The sequence below is a fragment of the Lissotriton helveticus genome, chromosome 3_2 (genome assembly GCF_964261635.1).
Source record: "Lissotriton helveticus chromosome 3_2, aLisHel1.1, whole genome shotgun sequence".
NCBI lineage: Eukaryota > Metazoa > Chordata > Amphibia > Caudata > Salamandridae > Lissotriton > Lissotriton helveticus.
Window position 1 is genome coordinate 333,540,526 of NC_136062.1, and position 21,461 is coordinate 333,561,986.

The window sequence follows — 21,461 nt, forward strand, 5'->3', positions numbered from 1 at the left end:
AGTATCAGATTGCTTAGCAGCTATTTGCAGACATGCTAACATGTATATTGCAATCTGTAAATCGTCTTACAGGATAATGTACTATTGTAGTCAGTAGACAGGTATTTGCAATGTAAACAAACACTATAAGCAATTTGCTGTATGGAGTGCTGTAATGCATGGAATGTGAGGCAGATTACAAAGCATTACCCTTAAGCAGATACAGCTTTCAACCTCACTTCAACTTAATACAGTTTGTGGCAATGAATATTCATTGACACTACGAGTAAATTAGACAGACATTATTCACAGCGTTATTTCAAGGATTCCATCTGCAGGAAAACATATCATTTGTTGCTAACAAAAAAACTCAACCGTCTTCATTTATGCTGTACTCTTTCAGAAACTCTCTACTTTAATGATATATGTCTTCAGAGCTGTTTACACTACGGCTAGTTTTATGACCACTAACTTGGTGTCATGATTTAAGAAGTGTAAATGTTGTGCAAGAATTAGAGACAAGTATAAACACGGTTAGGCAGTACCAATTGTTCCTAAATGTTCCTTGAGGTGTAGGTAGAATCCAGAAAGTTTCTTTGATCTGTGCCATAAATTGACTGGGTTCAAGTCAGTGCGATGAATCAGAGGTGAAGTTTTGGATTTCAAAAAGTAAAGGACAAAGTGTATGAAGATAATTTGTGGCCACAAAATCAGCAATTCTCAAAATCATAAGGATCGTGACCACAAAATTAATACTGCCCATGTACTTAATCCATGTTGTGAGTCAGAAAATAATTTCTGTCTCGAAAACTGGGTTTTGTGACTCTACTGTGCTGCACTTAAGCAGGGGTGTAACAGTGGTGTGTCTTCCTAGTTGTGAATTAGTATGGTATGCATCAAAGGTTTGCAACTACAATTTTGGTTGCAAACCATTGGTCAGTTAGTGATATCTCAAAGTTGGTAGTAACTGGTACTCAAATAACATGAGGTCATTGAAATACCTTCACATTTTAAAATCATCCCAGGTGACCTCTGGGGAACAGGGTATCAAGGAGGGTACCACCACCAGCTTTCCCCAATATCTTCCAAAATGGGAAACGTTTTTTAAAAAGCAGACCCAGCAGTGGTGTCGGAAGGGGTGTGCGGGCCGCCCCGGGTGTCATAAATGAGGGGGGTGACAAAATGGCAAAAATATGTGTTTTAAACTTATATTTTTGCCATTTTGTCAAGACAGGGGTGACAAGTGTCATCACTGAGAGGGGTGACAAGAAATTTTCCGCACCGGGCACCACCTGACCTTGCTACGCCACTGAGATCCAGTCCCTTTAATGGACACAGGCAGCTTTAAAATAAAATAAATAATGTTTCCCACTTGGGAAAACACCTACCGGGGGAGAAATGTGTTGTTTCCTGAAGGCATACAACCCTGCATTGACATACAATCACAGGGTGTGGCAAATTGTGATCTGTTTAATATTCATTCGAAAAATAATTTTGCGAACACCTGACAATGTCAAGTCTGAAATGCTATACAGTACTACATCGACCAAGTCGTAAACTATTAAACTGTCAGTGTGCAAATTGCACAACAATAAATTGGGAGATAAAGGGTTGTGAAAAGAGCATGCCCCCAACGCCCCCCCCAACACCCCCACTCCCAAAATGGGCATGGAATCCTAATGCCAATTAAAAGCAGGAGCAAACAATGGGCGGTATGTAAATTACATACATTTCTCAAGCATAATATGTGTCATTTCTGTACAATTACGCATACCACATGCGTAACATTTGATTGACTGCCTCAGTGTAATGCAGGATATACCTCAAGAATAAATCTCCTACAAGACAATGTTCTCTCAGCTTTGTGATGTAGACACAGCTAAATACTGTTTACTATTGCACAACTGCAGGACATTTAAGTGAGCATGTCGGATGTTATCATCGGCAAACAAAGGGGCATATTATCAAGCCCGATATCGCCGCTTTAGCAGCCGTTTTCGGCCAAAAAGCAGCGATTTAAATATCATTCTATTATCAAGGACACGCTAACAGGCTTAAGCGCGTGTATCCTTGAGATAGTAGTCGTTTTTTATCTTACTTTGCATGTCAGCGATATAAAAAGATAAAAAGTCAAAAAAGCCAAAAAAGCGGAGATAAACTAACAACCTATTTAACAGAGGATGCTAACATGCATAATCGCATGTGAGCACCCTTTTTCCCAATGCCTCCCTTTACATCTCTAATGAGATGCAAAGTGGGCATCACTGGGCGTACCCCGGATGGACATCCTTGCTAATATCGCTGATGTTCACATCGCAATATTTACAAGGCTGCCCCAGCATTTTAGCACACGTTAGTTTTTGAAGAAAACTGCTGTTTTCTCCAAAAACTAATGTCTGCTAAAATGCAGACTTAACTATCCCTAACATTGGGGTGGATTATGCTGGTACGACACTCTGGGTCGTATCAGCAAGGTTATCTCTGGAATTTTTGTTGCCCTGGAGTAACGCATTATTAATAACACGCTACCAGGGTGATAGATTCCAGAAAATCATTGCTAAGCAGAGCCAGTGATAATTATCGCTGGCCGTTGATAAAATGCCCCTATATGAGTAACACTCGCAAAATCAGCTTTGTGATATTTACAAGGCTGCACCAGACCCGCGATGCGGGAATAAAAGGCGCGCTAAGCCCCCATTATCGCAGGATTTTAACTCCAGCTAGAAATCTGACTTAGCCATCTCCTTAATGGCAGGTGGATTGATGGGCACCATTGTGTATCATCAAGCATTTCCTTTACGCTGTAGATTGATCGCAGGTTTTCACCCGCTATTGCGGTTTATCGCCGTCTATCGCTGGAGTTCACATCGCCTGTGAGTAGTGCGTTGATAATACCCCGCTAACAGGGCGATGTATTCCAGCGACATGCGGTGATAAAGAAAACAGGGGCATATTATCAAGGGGGTTTATCTCCGCTTTTTTGGCTTTAAAAGCCAAGAAAGCGGAGACAAAATTATCTCCCTATTACCTAGCTGTCGCTAACACCAGTTAGAGACAGCTAGTAGGAGATTGCGACCATCTTGGGCCCCACTTTGCAAGTCAGTGATATTTATCACTAATGACATGCAAAGTGGGCGTGCCAAGATGTTAGCGACTGGAAACAGTCGCTAACATCGCTATCTCCTATTACCAACTTTTGGAGATATTCGCGCTAAGCGCAAATATCTCCAAAAACTAACACCTGCCCTGAGCAGTTCTTAGCCATGTTATCCAATGGGAGGTGGATAACATGGCTAAGAGCATTAGCTCGGTAATGCATGAATATCGCTGACTTTTCAGCGATATTCATGCATTGCGGCCGTTTTTTATCGCATTTGCGATAAACCTTGATAATGTCAAGGTTTATCTGCGATAATTTCTGACGATGCTTAGCGTTAAAAAATTCGTTGCTAAGCATCGTTAGCGATAAATATCGCTTAACGTTGGTAATATGCCCCACAGTGCCCTACTTGGTTTGCGATAAATATCGCAGATCGTTGCTAATATTCCGTAAATATGTCTTAAATGCTGCTCTATAAATCGACTTTCAGGCAATGCAATGGCACACAGTAAATCTTTGTGCAGTTGCCCTACAAATAGTATTTTGTGCTTTAAGAAGCAATATTTTTACAACAAACCCCGTATAATTTCAGACGTTTCACTGTGTACACTGTTAGCCGAAATATCAACAGTTTCTTAAATCATTATCTTATTTGAGAATTCACATTTTAACACTTGTCTTTTGCTGGTATGGCTAGCTTCTTACTTTATGTTTCTCACATTCTGCTGACCCCGCTGGAATGTGAAACCTTAAGCCCATGGGTGGGCCGTCTGTGCAGTGTTTATCAATCATGTCATAAACACAAAAATCGAATTTCCTGTTAAAAAATACACGAAGCCACAAAATGAATGCAGTAATAATCGTGTCCCTCTCTGTCACCGGGGGACGGCACCGTTTAATAAATGTATTCCGTGCAAAGCTTCCCTGTGACATTTCATGAAAATTATAGAGGGTCAGAGAGAACAGCGCATGCTATTAAGCCGTAAGAGATTTAATGCATGCGATTTCTGGTTCATTTCTGTTTAAGTAATGAATTAGTAGGGGTGGGAACGTGAGTAATATGTGAACATGAAGATATAGAGAGAGTTATTTTTAAAGTAGTTGTATGTCATGGGCTTCCAGGGAAAGGGCGTCATGCTCTCTGGTTCAATCAGAGTACTTACTTCATGTAATGGCTTAAAATGTTTCATTACATATTCAAACCTTTTATTTTGCAGAAAAGAGGTTTTTACAGATCATTGAAAATATTAAATGTTTTTGTTGAAAATGTTAACGCACCAATGAATGTCAGATGAAGAAAAAAAGATTACTACCTTTGCAAGACAATAAGCAATTAGTCTGTGGATATAGAAATTGGGAAGTGGCGTAGGTCATTTAGATTCTGGCAGACGCCCCACAAAGCGCCATGTAGGCATGAGGCTGTGCGTCACTTTTACGCCGCTGGTGCGTCACTTTTTGTGACTCACCAGTGGTGTAAAAAAATGCGCCTTGTTGCGCCACATTTACAAAGTGACGTATCTAGGTAGATGCGTCACTTTGTAAACCCCTGTGCCACATTATACCTGCGCCAGGTATAATGTATGCAAGGGGGGCGTTTTGACGCAAGAAAGAGTCATAGAAGTGACGCAGTGAAATCTATAAGATTTCACTGCGCCATTTCTTGGCTGCTAATGCGTCCAAATCTTACGCCTGCCTCAAGGCAGGCGTAAGACTGACGCAGGCACTAACATCATGGGACTTGCCCATGTGACAGTACACATTGCTGGAGTTGTGTCACTTTTGTCGTAACTCAAAACATCACATATATACTCCAGCATAAATACACAAATGGAAATAAAAGATACAAAACCATAATAATGAGATGACAAGGAAAAATACAATAAATATTTGAGTGAAAATTAGAAGGACATCTGGAAAATTCATGGGGGTTTAAGTACTTCTGGCTGGGAAGGGTGTCATGAGTAATGTTGCTTGGCACAAGTATCAAAGAACGTTGTGACAGGTGACCATAACTGAATTCGCTTCGTAGCCATATGGATGGGAAAGGTTAGGAATGTGTCTAACCTATAATTGTGGCATATATCATACCACAAGGGTCTATAAGAAATTTTCGTAAAATGTTGCCAGTTTCTTGTTATTTGCTGAAAAGCAACCGCTATTAACAAATTGATAATTTTGATATTGAAAGCAGAATTACTCCAAATTGGTGATGGACTACCTAAAAAGATGTTTATAACGGAAAATGAGATATAGGTACCAAAAATTGAATTAATTTTCCAATAAAAGGGCTTGTTGCATATCAACAACGTTTTGTTGTGCCATATAGTTGATTCAAGAAAAGAGTCAAGAGTATCGGGAATTGAGGGATAGAGTGGGCCAAGGTGTTTGGAAGTGAGCTTAATTAAGGAAGTGGAAAGTGCTTGTGGCTTACGGGAAAAGGAAAGATATTCTTGAAAAGAAAAAGGGGATAGAAACTAATTTTCAACTAATTTTCAACTGATTTCCATACAGGATACTCTGCTGCAGAGTCAAGCAACCAATACAAGGCTTGACATAGCAGAAATGCTTTTTGATAAGCGGAGAAATTGGGTAAGTTTACCCCACATTCATTTTTGGGATGGATTAACTTGGAAAGAGACATATGAGGTTTCTTCTTATTACATAGAATGGAGGAGAGAATGGAGTTAACAGATTTAAATAAATTAGCAGAAATAGGGACTGGAATGTTGGAAATAATATATAAGACTATCAGAGAGAGCATCAGCTTCATAGTATCCAGGCAACCCCACAAAGATAGATGAAGTGGATGCCATTTAGTTGTAAGCTCCGAAAGTTTCTGAATGCAATTATTCATACATAAAGTTACTGTGCCCAGGATGGTAGGTGTGAATTGTAATCCCAAATATTTAATGTGAGTGGATTTTCAAGTACATTTAGCAGAGGTGAAGTCTGCCCTAAAGGTATATTTAGTCAAGGGTAAAATATCAAATGTATCACAATTTAACTTATACCCAGAGATTGACAAAAAGGAATGAACCTCTGTTAAGAAGGCAGGGAGAGAATCACTAGGATTTGAAATAAAAAAGCAACATGTCATCAGCATACTCTGCAATTTTAACTTGGGATGTGGGTGTTCAAAACCCTGTATGTGTATATTTTGATGAATTCTTGAGATAAATGGTTAGATTAAAGAGAAAAGGGAATAGAAGACAGCCTTGACGTACTCCTCTACCGAGGTCAAAGAATGGTGATATTAGACCATTGGCGCAAACAGCAGCGCGTGGATTAGAATATAGTAATGAGATTAGGGATATGAATTTTGGAGCGCAACCGAACCATTTGAGGGCATGAAATAAATATTGCCATTCAACTCTATCAAACGCTTTTTCCGCATCTAGCGCTATAGCTGTGAGGGAGTGTTTTAGATGTGAGGCTTTCAATAAAATATTAAGAAAGAGTCTTGTATTATCTCAGATCACTCGTCTTTCACAAAGCCAGATTGTTCCTTGCCTAATATATTTGGTAAATGGGAATCTAAACATTGGGCTAGTGCTTTGGTAAAATTGTTGTAATCTATATTAACAAGAGAAATGGGTCTATAATTTTTACAATACTTCGAATCTTTACCTTCTTTAGGTATGAGACATATGTGCGCTTCTGAGAAGGAGCCTACAGATTTTCCGAGGGATTGAAAATAATTAATCAAGAGGTGTCATTTGGGTAATAGTAGTTTGGAGAACGAATTCGACAGTGAATCCATCTGGTCCGAGTGCCTTGTTCTTGTTGTGTTAAATTTGTATCTAACTTTTGGAAATGGCCCTTTTTGCAGGGTTATTCCCAAACTTTTTGTGTCTACCTCCCTTGTCCCTCCCGGACCTGTGGCTGTTGGCAATAGGACTCCGGGTACTTTACCGCTGCTGATCAGTGCTAAAGTGCATATGCTCTCCCTATTGTAAATTGATGTATGGATTAGTGATTCCATGATTGGCGTGTGTGGTTTACTTGTCAGACCCTAGTACAGTGCACAGAGTGTGCCCAGAGCTTGTAAATCCAAATGCTGCTGGTGGGCTTGCAGCACTGGTTGTGCCACCCACAGTAGCAGCCTTGTAAAATGTGTTAAAGGCCTGCCATTGCGGAGCTTGTGTGCAGTCTGGTACTGCCATGTTGACTTGGTAAGTGCATCCACTTGCAAGTCCCTACACCTTCCCTTTTCTTCATATCATACACCTCTATGGTAGGCCCAAGGGCAGGGTGCATTGTAGGTATAAGCTAAGACATGCCCTGGTGTATTTGGCACGTCCTAATAGTGAATTACAACAATTTGTGTTTTTCACCATTGCAAGGCTACCTGCAATAGTGAAATGGACAATTAGATTATTACATTTTATAATCCTAACTGACTCAGGGAACATGGTAGAATTTCGAGTTTAGTATGCCTGAACTCAGAATGATAAAATACATATTTTAGTGAAGTTGGTTTTAACATTCTGTGTTTGAAAATACCAATTTTAGAAAGTAGGTATTTTCTTGCCTAACTTGCCAAGGCTGCCTCTGCTAGGTTCTGTATTCCTTGTCTGGAGTTTGAGTGACAGGGCTGGGGGATTCCAGGAGAAAGAATGAGTCCGCCCAGTGGTGAATAGAGAAATCTGCCTCTAGATGGGAGGGAGGAGTTGCACCTGGGACCTGAATAGGACTGTGCCTGCCCCCCACAGTGCTGGCTGTACCCCCGTGTTGCTTCTGGTGTATCTGCCCTGCACTGTGAAAGGAGATAAGGTATCATGTCAACAATGTGCTCCAGGGCTGTGCTTTCCCTCCACAATGCTGGCTCAACCTCCTGTGTGGTGTCTGATGTTTCTGCCCTGCACTGTGAAAGGAAAGAAGGAGTCATGTCAACAGAGTGCTCCAGAACTGGTTGGGATTGGGCAAAGGCCCCTCTGCCCTCAGAGGATTTTGGGGTAAAAATATTGGGACCCTGATCCCAAGAAATTAGATCATCCTGGAATCAAGCAGGAACCTCTGCCAAGGAGAAAGCTGGAAGAATGAAGCGGAAGGACTGTCCTGCTATGTGTTTGTGGGCTGACCTGCAGTTGCTTTGCAGCCAAGGAAAGGGGAAGGACTTTGTTGTTGCTTTGTCCCCTTGCTTGAAGAGATCTTCAAGGGCCTGAAGAGAGCTGGCTTCCTGTTAAGAACTCCCAGGAACAAAAGGACTTCACCCCCAGCTTCCCCCCCGAACTCTGCTGAAGGAGTCTTGCCCTTCCGAGAGTGTTTGATCCAATTGTGGGGCCTCTGGAGGTTGTGCCTGCTGTTTGGGAAGCTGAACAAGGAGTAACTAAGACAATCTGCAATTTTCACGCATCGCTCGCTTCCGTAGCGCATCCCTGACAGTGCGAGGAAATACATGCCGCTGCGAGAATTGAGATTGTCGCAGCGCCTGTCATCGCTGGGTGAGATCGTCGCACCCCTTGCTTGCGGACCGCATCACGTTGCTGCGAACATCGTCACAGAGCCATCGCATCGAGGGGCCATGAGAGGAGAAGATCGACGATGCGCCGCGTATCACCGCCGCACCTGAGATCGACGCCGTCCCGAAGATCATCGCATCGTGCCAATGCGAGATGCCTCCTACTGAACCTGCACACCGGAATCCATACAAGGTATTGCCTCCCTCCCCTACAGACCAAATTCGTCACAACACACCCGCTGCATCCAGCGGGGCTGTCACTTCCCCTCCCCAGAGTCTCCGGAGTGACGCATTGCTTATTTTTCAACGCTGCAGCTTCCGTTTGGAACTTTTGTCGCATCTACAGGTACTTTGGGCCAAACGTAACGCAATTGTGGATTATTTTAACGCAAACCCTAGAACTCTTTGAAAATCATATTCTTGAACTGTGCAAGGTGGATTTTTGTCATTTTGGTCTTGTGTAGTTCAGATAAAGATACTTTATTTTTCTAAACTGGTGTGGAGTTCATTTGTGGTGTTTTCACTGTGTTGCTGTGAGTGTTGGTACAAATATTTTACACATTTCCTTTGATAAGCCTGTCTGCTCGTGCCAAGCTACCAAGGGGGTCAGCAGGGATTATCTAAAGTGTGTATTCCCCTTGCCCTGACTAGAAGTAAGGGTCCCTATTTGGAATTTGATACCTGCCTCTGCCAACTAGAGACTCCCGAATCTTACACTAAGGATGATAGGTCAGAAGAAGTCTGCTGAGTTTTTTGTATAGTTGAAAAAAAGTGTGATAACATGAGGTCTGTGGGATTTGTTTCGGAGGAGTATAATGATTTATAAATTGTAGAAAATTGATTCAAAATTTCCGCATCCATAAATTTTAAGGTAGACTGTTCATCGTAAAGAGAATCAATGTTAAACTTGTTATTTTTGGTTTTAAAGTAATTAGCCAAAATGTTTCCTGCCTTATTTTTACCACCATAACATTTTGTGCTGGCTTTCAATAGATATAATGAGGCATTGTCTGTTAAATCCTTGTTAAACTGTAGGTTTGCTTTTATGGTGGCATTGAGAACATCTTTCGAATTAGATGTGTAAAAAGAATGCTCCAGTCTCTAAATATCTTGGAGAAGGGTTTGTGTACGTTTGCGAGTGGTATTACGTTTTCTAGCAACATAATTTATGATTACATCCCTCGCTGAAGCCTTGAAGGCATCCCAAATAGTTGAGAAGGATAGAGAGTCGGTTTTATTTATGGAAAAATATTCATCAAAAAAGGCGGTAAAGAAAGATGAAAATGCTGGATCCAGAGGAAGAGAGTTATTATAGCGCCATCTCCTGGGAGCATTAGCTTTAGGTAAAATGTCTAGGCAAATAGAAATAGGGGCATGATCTGACAATAATATGGGCCCAATCTCCGCACTCATAAGAGCTTGTGATATATTATGGGATACAAAAAAGTAATCAATTCGTGATTGAGAATGGTGAACCGGGAAGTAAAAAGTATATTCTCTTGTGACTGGGTTGCATAATCTCTATGCATCTAGTAGTTTATGCTGGGTGATAGCACAGCTAAAAGATTTGTGAGATTTGTTAGGGATGTATGAAACTTTGGAATTCTGATCTATAAACGGGTCAAAAATCTGATTGCAGTCACCTGCTGGTATAAAATTAGCTTTGCTAATGAAGACCAAAAAGAGGAATCGCCACCAGTAGGGGCATACACGTTTGAAAAAGAGACTGGAACATCCTTCAACATCAATTTAACATTAAGCCACCAACCCTCCACATCAGAATCTTGTGAAATAATTTTGATATGGAGTGATTTGTGACAGAATATCATGACTCCATTATGTTTGCCAACACCGTTAGAATAGAAAATTTCCCCCACCCAACCTTTTTTTAGTTTTGATAATTCATTCTCCGTGAGATGAGTCTCTTGTAGAAATATTATATCTGCATTTAGTTTAGCCAAATGATTCAGGACTCTCTGTCTTTTTATGGGAGAGTTTAGTCTTCTAACATTCCACTATACCAATTTCAATGGCATGGTTTTTTAAAAGGAATGAAAAATAAAGAAATTAAACAATAATAAACCAATTCAGTGGAACAACAGGAAAGAACACGGGAAAAAGAAAGTATCATGCGTATAAGGAACTCGACTGAGATGAAGAAAAGAAAATAAGCAGAAAGTGGTATAAACAAACAACATAATTGATAAGAGAGAGCAATAACATGAGAAGAAACAAAGTTGGAACTGTAATTGTAAAGGAAAGTATAGGAAAGTGAATGAGTGCTGACAAAAGTATTTACCAACGAAAGCTGGAGCTTGTCAACAATCGTAATAAGTGTAACCAAAGGGAGAAAGGTGATAAAGTAAGAAAGAACATGAGGAGAGGAGACGAAAACAAATCCCAATAAAACAAGAAGAAGAATGTTTGGAAGGGGAGAAAAAAAGGAGATTAGGAACACAAGTAGGATAGAAATGTAGGAAAATAACATCCCTACATAGGGAGAGATCAGGAAAACATGGGGGAGGGGGTGGAACCACATGGAACAGACAACATATTCAGGGTCAGCTACACGGAGAAACAGGGAGACACCATGAAACAACGGATCAAAATATGTGGAGACGAAAAATACTAAAAGTTAGGGTAAATACTGTAACAAAAGAGAGCAAGAATAACTAAAAATTACAATAAGAAATTTATTGAACTTGAAACTTGTTGAGGGTAACACATCTGTCGAAACCAATGAAAAACATTTTTTGAACTATAACATGTTATAAAGAAGAGAAGGAAGCCTGAGCAATCTGTTAGGAAAAAATACAGTGTCAAGTATTGAATGAAGAAGGATGACCAGAGGAATCCATGGCAGTTGTTTTGCAAGAGTTTATAAATCTTTGTAAACGCAGCAGAACTACATATGTTCTTATACGTAACTTTGAAGAGACAGGGATGAAAAAGGCCGTATCGAGCTCCTATTGAATGAAGATCAGCTCTTATGTTGAGAAAAGCCTTACGTCTGTTGGCAGTAGCTTTAGTGTAATCCTGTGCAAAAAACAAAGATGAGCCTGACCATGTAATTCTCGGGGAAGCTTTGTCCGCTGATAATACTTTCAACAAGTCTGTATATTCTAAGAAATATAAGATGACTCCTCTTGGCCTTTATGAAGGTGAGGCGTTAGAAGAAACACGTCCCAACCGATGTGCCCGTTGAATATTGAGGATAGTTCCTTCTCGCATGTGAAGTAATTTAGGAAGGAATGATTTGAAAAAATCAAGAGAGTCTGATCCTTTAAGTCTGTTTCCCAGGCCGTAAATACGTAAATTGTTCCGCCTATTGCGATTTTCAGGGTCCTCGACCTGTCTTTGAAGAGTGGAGAATGGAGTTGAGAAACATTGACGCAGTTTTGTTCAACTGAAGAGACCCTTGTTTCTAATTGAGACCAATTATGCTTTAATGTTTGCAATTTGGTATTAGTCTCTTCCATGAAGGGACGAAGAGCTCTGATTTCCTCCAACAAAGTTTCCATAGACACTGGCGAGTTTGACTTAGGTGACGATGGAGGGTTCTTTTTTAGTCGTTTGGTGATAGATTTCCCTGGAACTGTGGAAGAAGGATTCATTATTATCTCTGAGCTGTGAGGAATAGATGCCAGAGAATCTTCCAATTTAGAGAATTCAGTGAAAATCTTTGCATTTTTATAAAAATGTGCTTTTACTTGGATGGGGAATGATGAAAAGACTTTTTTCTGCCCATAAAGCTCAGTCAAAATATTCCCTCCTGATGCAGATATACTGAGAGTATAACACAGCAAGTAAAACTCATACAGGATAAGGAATTAGTGGGGAGAAAAAACTATGTAGAACTATGTGAACATAACATTATTAGTTGAATAAGAAAGCCTCTGTTTTAGCAAAACAGGTTTTAGAGCCTACTCCATGCCTCTCTCATAACGATGAAGTGGGAACAAAGAAGAGCAAAACACGCTGTAGAGGCTATTGGTGAATACAGAATGGCTGGCGTACACATTCCCACAGCAAGTACCTCAACAGGATACTAAACGTTGAATTCAGCATTGATTGACAAAACCATAGTAATGAAAAATATTATCATTCCTAATCCTTAGCATGTTAGGAAGGAAGCCAGGCGATTATTAATGATTTTGGCAGCGTTGTGAGGAGATTCACGCTTGTGCGACAAAATTGCGGCCACGATAATGTGAGGCGGCGGGAGTACTATCTTCATCAAGAAAAAGTTTTTTAAACGCCGTAAAAGGAGGCGCCGAGTGTCACATAACTCGCGGTGGGTCTTTGGTCGTCCGCGCTCGTCTCTAGCTGCACAGAAAGCTGCTTGTAAAGCCGAGTCTCCCAGCCGCGCCAGTAAGCTTCACCCGTGCGCCGCCATGTTCCTTTGGCACGAGCCACGCCCCCTTCTTTGCTTTTATAAACTGGTTTGAGAATTGCATTCTTTACTTTATAATTATTGGTACTGCTTGTACCTAACATACAATTCTCTGAGGATCACTTGCTGCATGTAGCATAGGCATTTAGGGTGGAGAGATTCTTTCAGAGCTGTGTTTTAACCTAATCAGAGTGGATTTATCACGCTGGTAAAGGTGACATCTCTCAAATGAATAATCCCATTCACGAAAAGCCTCATCCACTACCTGTGTGGGTCACTTACCCATTAAAAGGTACAGTTCCACAGGAATGTCAATAGTTTAGTCCTGATGTATTCTTAATTTGTGCCATACAGAATGTAATGCCTGCGCTTGCACATTTTAACCTTGCATGAAGGTGATCAAGTCAGAACGAACATAACAGCGAGGTAAAACATGAGACAAAAAGAATATTAGAGAGCAAATCTTACATGCTCCAGTGCAATACATATCATGTGCAAATCTGAATTAGACAAAAGGCACTTTTAAACTGGATTACTAGGAGAGGCAATGAGTGTGTATAATTAAATCAAAAGTAGCGGTTCTTACCAGAGGAATATTTGGAATGTAACCAATTAGAATAATAATTGCTTACAGTTAATTAATGCATGTTTTAAATTATTAATGTATTTGTCCCCAATCAGTTTTATGTTCAATTTGTGTCTTGGAGCTGCATACTCCAGGATGCTATTTGAAGTGCGATATTAACTTATTCATCAAAACTAATTAAAATGAATTTGCCCAGATTAACATTTTATTAAAATAAATAATTTTATCTTCAAAACAATCAGAATTATTACATGCTAGGTAGTTGCACTCATCAACTTAAATACCTGATAGGAGGCTGATTAGTACCATTGTCCCAACTACCATGAGTAACTCTTTCAAAGCCAGTCCGTAGCATATAAAAGCCATAGGTCCATCTCGGGCTACACATGCACACGCTGTATTATGCATTAACTCAGCACGTCATTTGAGAGTGGGATCAATTGTATGGAATATTACAATGACAAGAACTATCTAGGGGTATTCACAGTAGGTAATCAATCAAGTACCAGGACATTGGGAAGTTTTGCTGCCAATTTGATTCCCCGAAGAAACTGGATCTCCAGTGTAGCTTGGTCTACCAGTGGTCAGTATTACTCCATTCTACTCGAGAAAGAAAGTTCCACAAATGTTCACTGTAAATTGTATTAAGTGACCCTTAGGGTTGTCGTCCCCAAAACCTTTTGCCTGCTTACCTCCTCTTTTTGATGATACTTGTTCTTGGCCTGAGCACTTTACCACTGCCAACCAGTACTAAAGTGAATGTGCTCTCTCCTCTAAACTGGGTAATGTTTGATATCTACACAATTGAGGTATTTTATTCATTTGTAAGTCCCTAATAGAGTGCACTACCTGTGCCCATGGCCTTTAAATTAAATGGCACTAATGCGCTTGCAGCACTGGTTGTACCAACCACACAAGTAGCCCTTTAAACATTCCTCAGGCCTGCCCCTGCAGAGCCTGTTTCTGCAGTTTTTCGGATAGGGTTTGCATGTCGGTATTGGGAAGGGGCGTGTCAAGGGCATTTCCTCCTAATAGCGAGTTGCAGGGAGATGTATGAATGTTTTGCAGTGTACCGCCTATTTCAAGCAGGTGGTAAGCCAGTCACAAACAAGAGGGAAGGGGTCCCCAGGGAACTCCTTCCTCTTCGTGAAAGGTTGCAAAAACGTTTTTTTAGAGCAGACAGTGGTCCCACGGTCACAGCCTCTCTTTACAAATTCAACTGAAATGTTTCATATTTCTTTTTAAAATGCACACCGTTTTCCTTTAAGGAAAACTGGCAGCTTTTGATAAAAAAATCATTGCAGCATGAATACACCCTTTGTCTTAAAAGTCACCTTTCCTCTTCTTGCCTTTGTCCCTTCTCTCTATTCTGCTTTTCTGGTTATGTATTTTACTACTCTGCTGTCCGTGAACGGATAGAAACAGAAATCAGTTTCACATATTTGAATAGCTATTCCTTTCTATTCCTTTCCTGGCTTTCCTGACCTCTCCATTCCATGCTCCTTTGTGATCACACTTCCTAGAAATCAGAATATTGCCGCCAACTTCTTAATGGACTCTTGCGCGTCTATATGCAGGCATGTGTATCAGACACCACTTTAATGATTTGTCTGAGGACCTCTCCATTGTTTTCTCTGACCATGGAGTTGATTCCTCCTTTTTCTAAACCTGCCTTCTCTCTACCTCTTCTAATGCATTTGCCACATGTGTATGTCCCACAGGGCCGACAGTCCTGAAACATACCCTGCATTGGTCAGCCCAAACTACTAAGAGCATCCTTGGCCAAAGGTAAGTCGTAACTTGTCCTGGTAACACAGATTTATATAGAGGAACACAGAAATGTGAAGGAAATGGTAAAGAAATTGACCCACTCCATGGAATATAAATGTCATATGTAGATGGCAGTGTGAATTGACATTTCTCATCTATATAACTAAAATGTATGGCTTTCAACAGCACTACAATGCCAGCTGCGGCCCATGCAGGTAAAAGCGTGGGGTGGTGGGGCCGGGTGGGGGGGGGTTTCGACAGACGACAACGAGGCAACATTAATGATTTATTTAATTTTTCCTTGTCGTCGTCTGTTGAGTTCTCCCCCCACCCCCAACCTGGCCCCACCCCTCTAACCTGCACGGACGGTGGCTGCACAATGCTCTGGATGAGCTGCAGTTTAGAAAACAATATTGTGACACCTGCAAAAGCATCCTTGTAATCCCTCCGAATAAATTCCTCAGTCTCATGGCACCGGGTTAGAAACTGTAGGAGGCCCCAATGTGCACACAGCAATTTCTTGTCCACAGCTGAGATGGGCCCTCAGGTGTCTTACAGTTGAAAGGTGGCAGTGATATGCGACAAAACTTCCCAAAACACTATGGCATGAAGTGCTTGCACGTACGCATGGCTATTGGTTTCATGTAGTACTACATGGCCACCTGTACATACAGTGTACAACTCATAAATAGATAATTACACAACGAAAGTAAAGTTGGGACATCTAATCAAACTGCTCAAACATCTCCTCAATTCAGTCACGGGTTGTCATGGTATTTGAATCTAGAGGTCCACCTTCACTAATTGTGCACAATTGCGATTGCCTGGTATGCGTACACATGTGTGCATGAGAGGAACAAACTTGGGAAGCACCATGGCATGAATTTCTAGCACCACCTTTATATACAGTGAACAGTTGATAAACAGACAATTTCAGAATGGGTATGAAGAAGAGATTTTTAATAAACCTGCATGAGCATCTTTTTATGATCACTAGTGGCTGCTCCTCCGCTAAGGTGGAGAAGCGTCGCCCCACTAAAAAAAAGGAAAAATAAAATGCTAATAACTATTGTTTTTATCATTTTTTTCCCCTATATTCTTCAGTCGCTCTCGGGAGGTCTGGCGGAGTAGGGAGAGGAGTGGTTTTCACTCCTGAAGTGCGCAGGACTGCTTGGTCGGCCCTCTTGGGCCGACCAAGCTGTCCTGCACACTTTGCATGTCCCCCATCAGCCTGCATTACACAGCCTGGTGAGAAACATGCAAACACTCCCAGTCCACATGTGAGCACCAATCCATGACTCTCAGATGAATCACAACACTACATTGCAGCATTGTGAACGGCTAGGGGGAGGCTGGGAGGACGGTGCTTCCTGCTGCTGGCCAGGAGTGAAAGAAGTTATCGGAGGGACAGAGGACGAAGGAGAGGTGACAGACAATTAAGGTAAATGTTTTTTTGTTTATTAAGTTTTCCTTTTTTGCCCCCTGCTACCCCGCCAGCCCATGCTCCCCACCACGGAGGTCCTGTAGCAGCTGGTATCGATGGTCAAGTATTGTTGTGGTATAGGAACCTAATTGGGCACCTTCGTTAATCATGCACAATCGTCAAGCGATCTTTATCATAATGTCTTAGCCATTTTTCATGAAGTCGCCACACTTACAAGACTGCATTTAGATTTTACACTTATGTTTCTTTTTGTATTTTTAACCTTTGAGATAAGGGTAGAGTGCGATTAGCTTAAATTGTTTGGTTTCAATGATTACAATACATAAAAATGCATTTGTTAAATTCTCCCTAAAGAAGGATCCCTCAAGGTTCAAGGTTCCTTGCTTTATGTAGGTCAAAAAGCATAGTAAATAAACTTATTTGAAAAAAGAAATGATTGTAGAGGTACTTTGAGTTGCTGATTACAATGAAGATTGATTGCCTAGGAAGGACGATGATACATTTCTCCATATAAATGCATAATCTAGTAAGCAATTGAAGAATAATAAAGACTTTGAATAAAACAAGATTTAGCATAGATTTAAACTTCACAAATTATATTTTTCTGGTATAGTCACTGCCGTGCACATTGGGGGGACTCCCCGTGTGCAATGGGAGTTGCTATATCATCTGTGTTTGTGGACAAAGAACATGTCAAGGTATCACAGCCTTATTAGAAGATCTGGATAATCATAACTTAATAAATTAATACGCACACCAAGGAATGCTATATTTGCCACACAGGCCTATTGTAGAGAGCCATAATCAGGGATGACTCATGCAGTATCCCTATATGCCAACGATATTCTTATATATGTACAGGTCATTACTGCCGACCTTACCAACATTAAACAGACACTGCACACTTTTGCTCAGATATTTGGCCGTACAGTAACTGTCTAAGTCCTGTATGTTTTCTCTAGCTGCTTATCCCTTGCCTCACTTACCAGTTTTAGATGGTCAATTATTGCAGGAGGTAGTATCATTTCATTTTTTTAGGTGTAAATATTTTTGATTCCCCTCAGGACTTAAGTGATTGCAGCCTGGGCCCAAAGGTACATTTATTACATGCAGAAGTGACATTTAGGAAATCGCTTCCTTTGGCAGTGGTTGGACGGTGGAACTTGTCAAGATGATAGGGCTTCCTAGTCTCTTATATTTTTTCATTATTATTCCAATTTTCCTTCCTTGCTCTTTCTTCATGGAACACCATTGGTTGGTTAGTGCTTTATGTTATGTTATGTTAATTATGTTAATTATGTCTTTTATAGCGCACGGCTACTCAGAAAGAGTGTCCCGGCGCTTTATTGACAACCTGAGAAAGACAAACACAACACCAGGATAAAGAAGACAGAGTCAGCAAAATGAAAGAGGGGAATCTAAAGGGCAAAAAGCCAGGTTTTAAGGCCCTTCCTGAAGGCCAGCAAATGTGAGGTGCTACGTAGTGCCAAAGGTAAAGCGTTACAAAGCTGTGGAGCCCGCAGCCTAAAAGAACGGCCTCCAATGCAGGGCCTTCTTCACACGAGGAACCGCAGCAAGGAAAATCGATTCTGATCTCGGAGACCAAGCCGGATGGTAAAAGGCAAGCCTCCTTTGAAGATATTTAGCCCCCGAGGCGTGGAGAGCATTGTGTGCCAGGGTCAGGGCCTTGAAGACTATCCGCTTCCGGATAGGCAGCCAATGGAGAGACTGCAAAAGGCCGGAGACTCTGGCTCGCCTATGAAGGCCAAAGATGGCTCGTGCGGCCGTGTTCTGGACCACCTGCAGCCGTTGTAAGAGATACTCCGGCAGGCTGAGGTATAGGACGTTGGAGTAGTCCAATCTTGAGCCAATTGAGGCCTGTACCGTAGTCCTCCTATGGTCCTCAGAGAGCAAAGGAAGAAACTTCCGAAGCATCCTGAGGAGGCCAAAGCAGGTGCCCGTAAGGGCAAGGATCTGAGATCTTAAAGTCAGACCATTGTCAATCTTGATCCCCAGGTTCTTAGCCAACTGAGACGATCGAACTGGAGGAGACATGTCGGCGGGCCACCATTCCTGCCAATCTGGGTCGGATTGGCAGCCGAAGAAGAGTACCTCAGATTTATCTGAGTTGCACCTGAGGCTGTTCAGCTGGAACCATTTAAAAACAGCCCCAAGGCACTCACGGATACTCTCTCCATCAAAATCCTCTCCTTTCCCGCAGGTAAAGAGGAGCTGGGTATCCTCAGCATAGGATACGATCTGGGCCCCAAAATACTCAGCCAATGCCGCCAGAGGGGTCATAAAGATGTTAAATAGAGTCAAGCTCAGCACAGAGCCCTGCGGGACTCCGACTCCCAAAGGCGGCATCTCGGCAGAACTAGATGAGGCCCAGACCGTTTGTCGACGGCCAGCCAGAAACGATCTAAACCAGCTAAGCACCGTTCCCCTCAGACCGATCTCATAAAGTCTGACGAGCAGACCCTCGTGGGGGACGGTGTCAAAGGCCGCCGACAAGTCAAGCATTACAAACATGGCTTTGCCACCCGAATCCAGTGCCTCCTTGATGGCTTCAGACACCTCCAGAAGCGCCGTCTTAGTACTAAGGTTAGGGCGGAAGCCAGATTGAGTGGAATGAAGCAGATCGTGAGATTCTAAGAAGTTAGAAAGCACACCATGCACATGCTTCTCCAAGATTTTGGCCAGCGCAGGGAGGAGAGAAATAGGCCTATAATTGGCCAAAGCCTCAGGATCAAGACCAGGCTTCTTAAGGAGGGGAATGACCATTGCCTGCTTCCAGGCCTGAGGGACCACCCCCCGGCTCAGAGAGAGATTCAGGAGGGGATTCGCCAACGGATTTACAACTACCGCCATCTTCGCCAGAAATTTGGCCGGGCATGGGTCAAGCGACGAACCCGATTTGAGATTGGCCATAAGTGTCAATGACGAAGGAGCTAAAATAGGCGGAAAGTCTGACAGGACTGACCCTAGAGGGACTGATGGAACTGGTCCGTCCTCAGAACTAGGGGAGACTACAACCGGCCTCAACGGGAAAGAGTCCTGAATCAGCTTTATCTTAGTAGTAAAGAAATTGGCCAGATCAGAAAGCCACGCCTCGATAGGGGCGGTCTGGATCGAATTCGACCGTGGGGCCGTAAATTCCCTAACAATCGTGAAAATCTCCTTGCAGGAATTAGAGGCAGCCTCAATCCTCCTAGCAAAATAGCCTTTCTTTTCTAGGAGGATATCCCGATGATAGGTTTTAACCATAGTCCTATAGGCAAGCCTGGCGACAGAATCGTACTGAGCACGCCAAGCCCTTTCAGCCACCTTGCACTGCCTACGAGAAGCTGACAGCGCTTCAGTGAACCAAGGGGCAGAAACCCATTTAGATAACGAGCGAGGAGCCATCGCAGGGGCTAGATCATTCAGCCTGTCCACAAGCCACGTCTGCAAAGACTCCAGATCCCTATCCAAATCCCCCGTGAGAGGGCAAGGGTGATCGTAAGATGCCTGTGCCAGCATTTCTGGGGTCACCCGATGATATGCCCTTGACGCTAGTCCCTGTTGTCTGAGAGCCATGCTCGATAGCTTCTTTGTACCCAGTACATGGAAATTGACCAGCCGATGGTCTGTCCAGAGGACCAGCAAAAGTGCCGTCACCTCTATGGGGGACGTGGAAAAGACCTGATCCAAAGTATGGCCTTTATCATGCGTTGGTTCAAAGAGATAGGGGACCAGTCCCAGGGGGGCCGTGATGTTGGTCAATTTGATCGCATCTGGGTCAGATCCCTCATCCATGTGGAAATTGAAGTCCCCAGCCAAGACACAATGATCAGCTCTCAGGACCAGCGCTGATATTACAGACTGAAGCTCATCGAAGAAGGAGCCGGCCGGGCCGGGGGGCCTGTAAACTAACAATCCTTTAACAGATTGATGCGGCGCCAATGATATAGAGAAAGCAAGGGATTCAGACCATGTAATAGCCTCCGTCGGAATAATCGAGCAGACGACAGATTTATTCACTACGAGTGCCACGCCTCCTCCCCTCCCTTCCAATCTATCTTGCCTATAAATATTGTATTCTGGGGGAATCGCTATGGCGATATCAGGATTAGATGAATCTCCTAACCAGGTCTCTGTCAACATCAGACACAACGGCTTTTCAGTGGTCAGGAGATCAAAAAGCTCCTGAGCATGTCTGCGCACTGATCTGGTGTTTAAAAGCAGGCAGAGATGCTTCGCACTGTCCGTCTCCCCGTTAGATAACGTGGAAGGGGTATTGCCTGGAGACCAGCCACAACCCGGACATCTCCTCTTACCCCTATACCGGCCAGGAAAAACTTTATAGCAAGCACACGATACCTTTTGTAAGGACCGAAGCTCCAAAGATGTGTAACAAACCATAATGACACTAGATGAAATTGGTCCAGTTGTTGCTGACGGGCGCAGACGTGCTGGACTCTGGCGTGACTCCGGCGTGACTACGGCGAAACGCTGCGCGCAAACGCTGCACGTAGAATGGCTGCTTTATATGCAGGTCAGCGTGTCCTTGTGACAGCTGGTCTGCTTTAATTAGGATGGATGGTCTGCGCAAGATTGCCCTTTGCACCTTACAGCTGCAAAGGGGACAAGGGCGCCTAGGCTTTCTGGACTTTCAATGATACTTTTTGGCATCACAAATTCAATGAGTATCTCCCTGGTTGGCAGGCCACAATCACATTGAGGCAG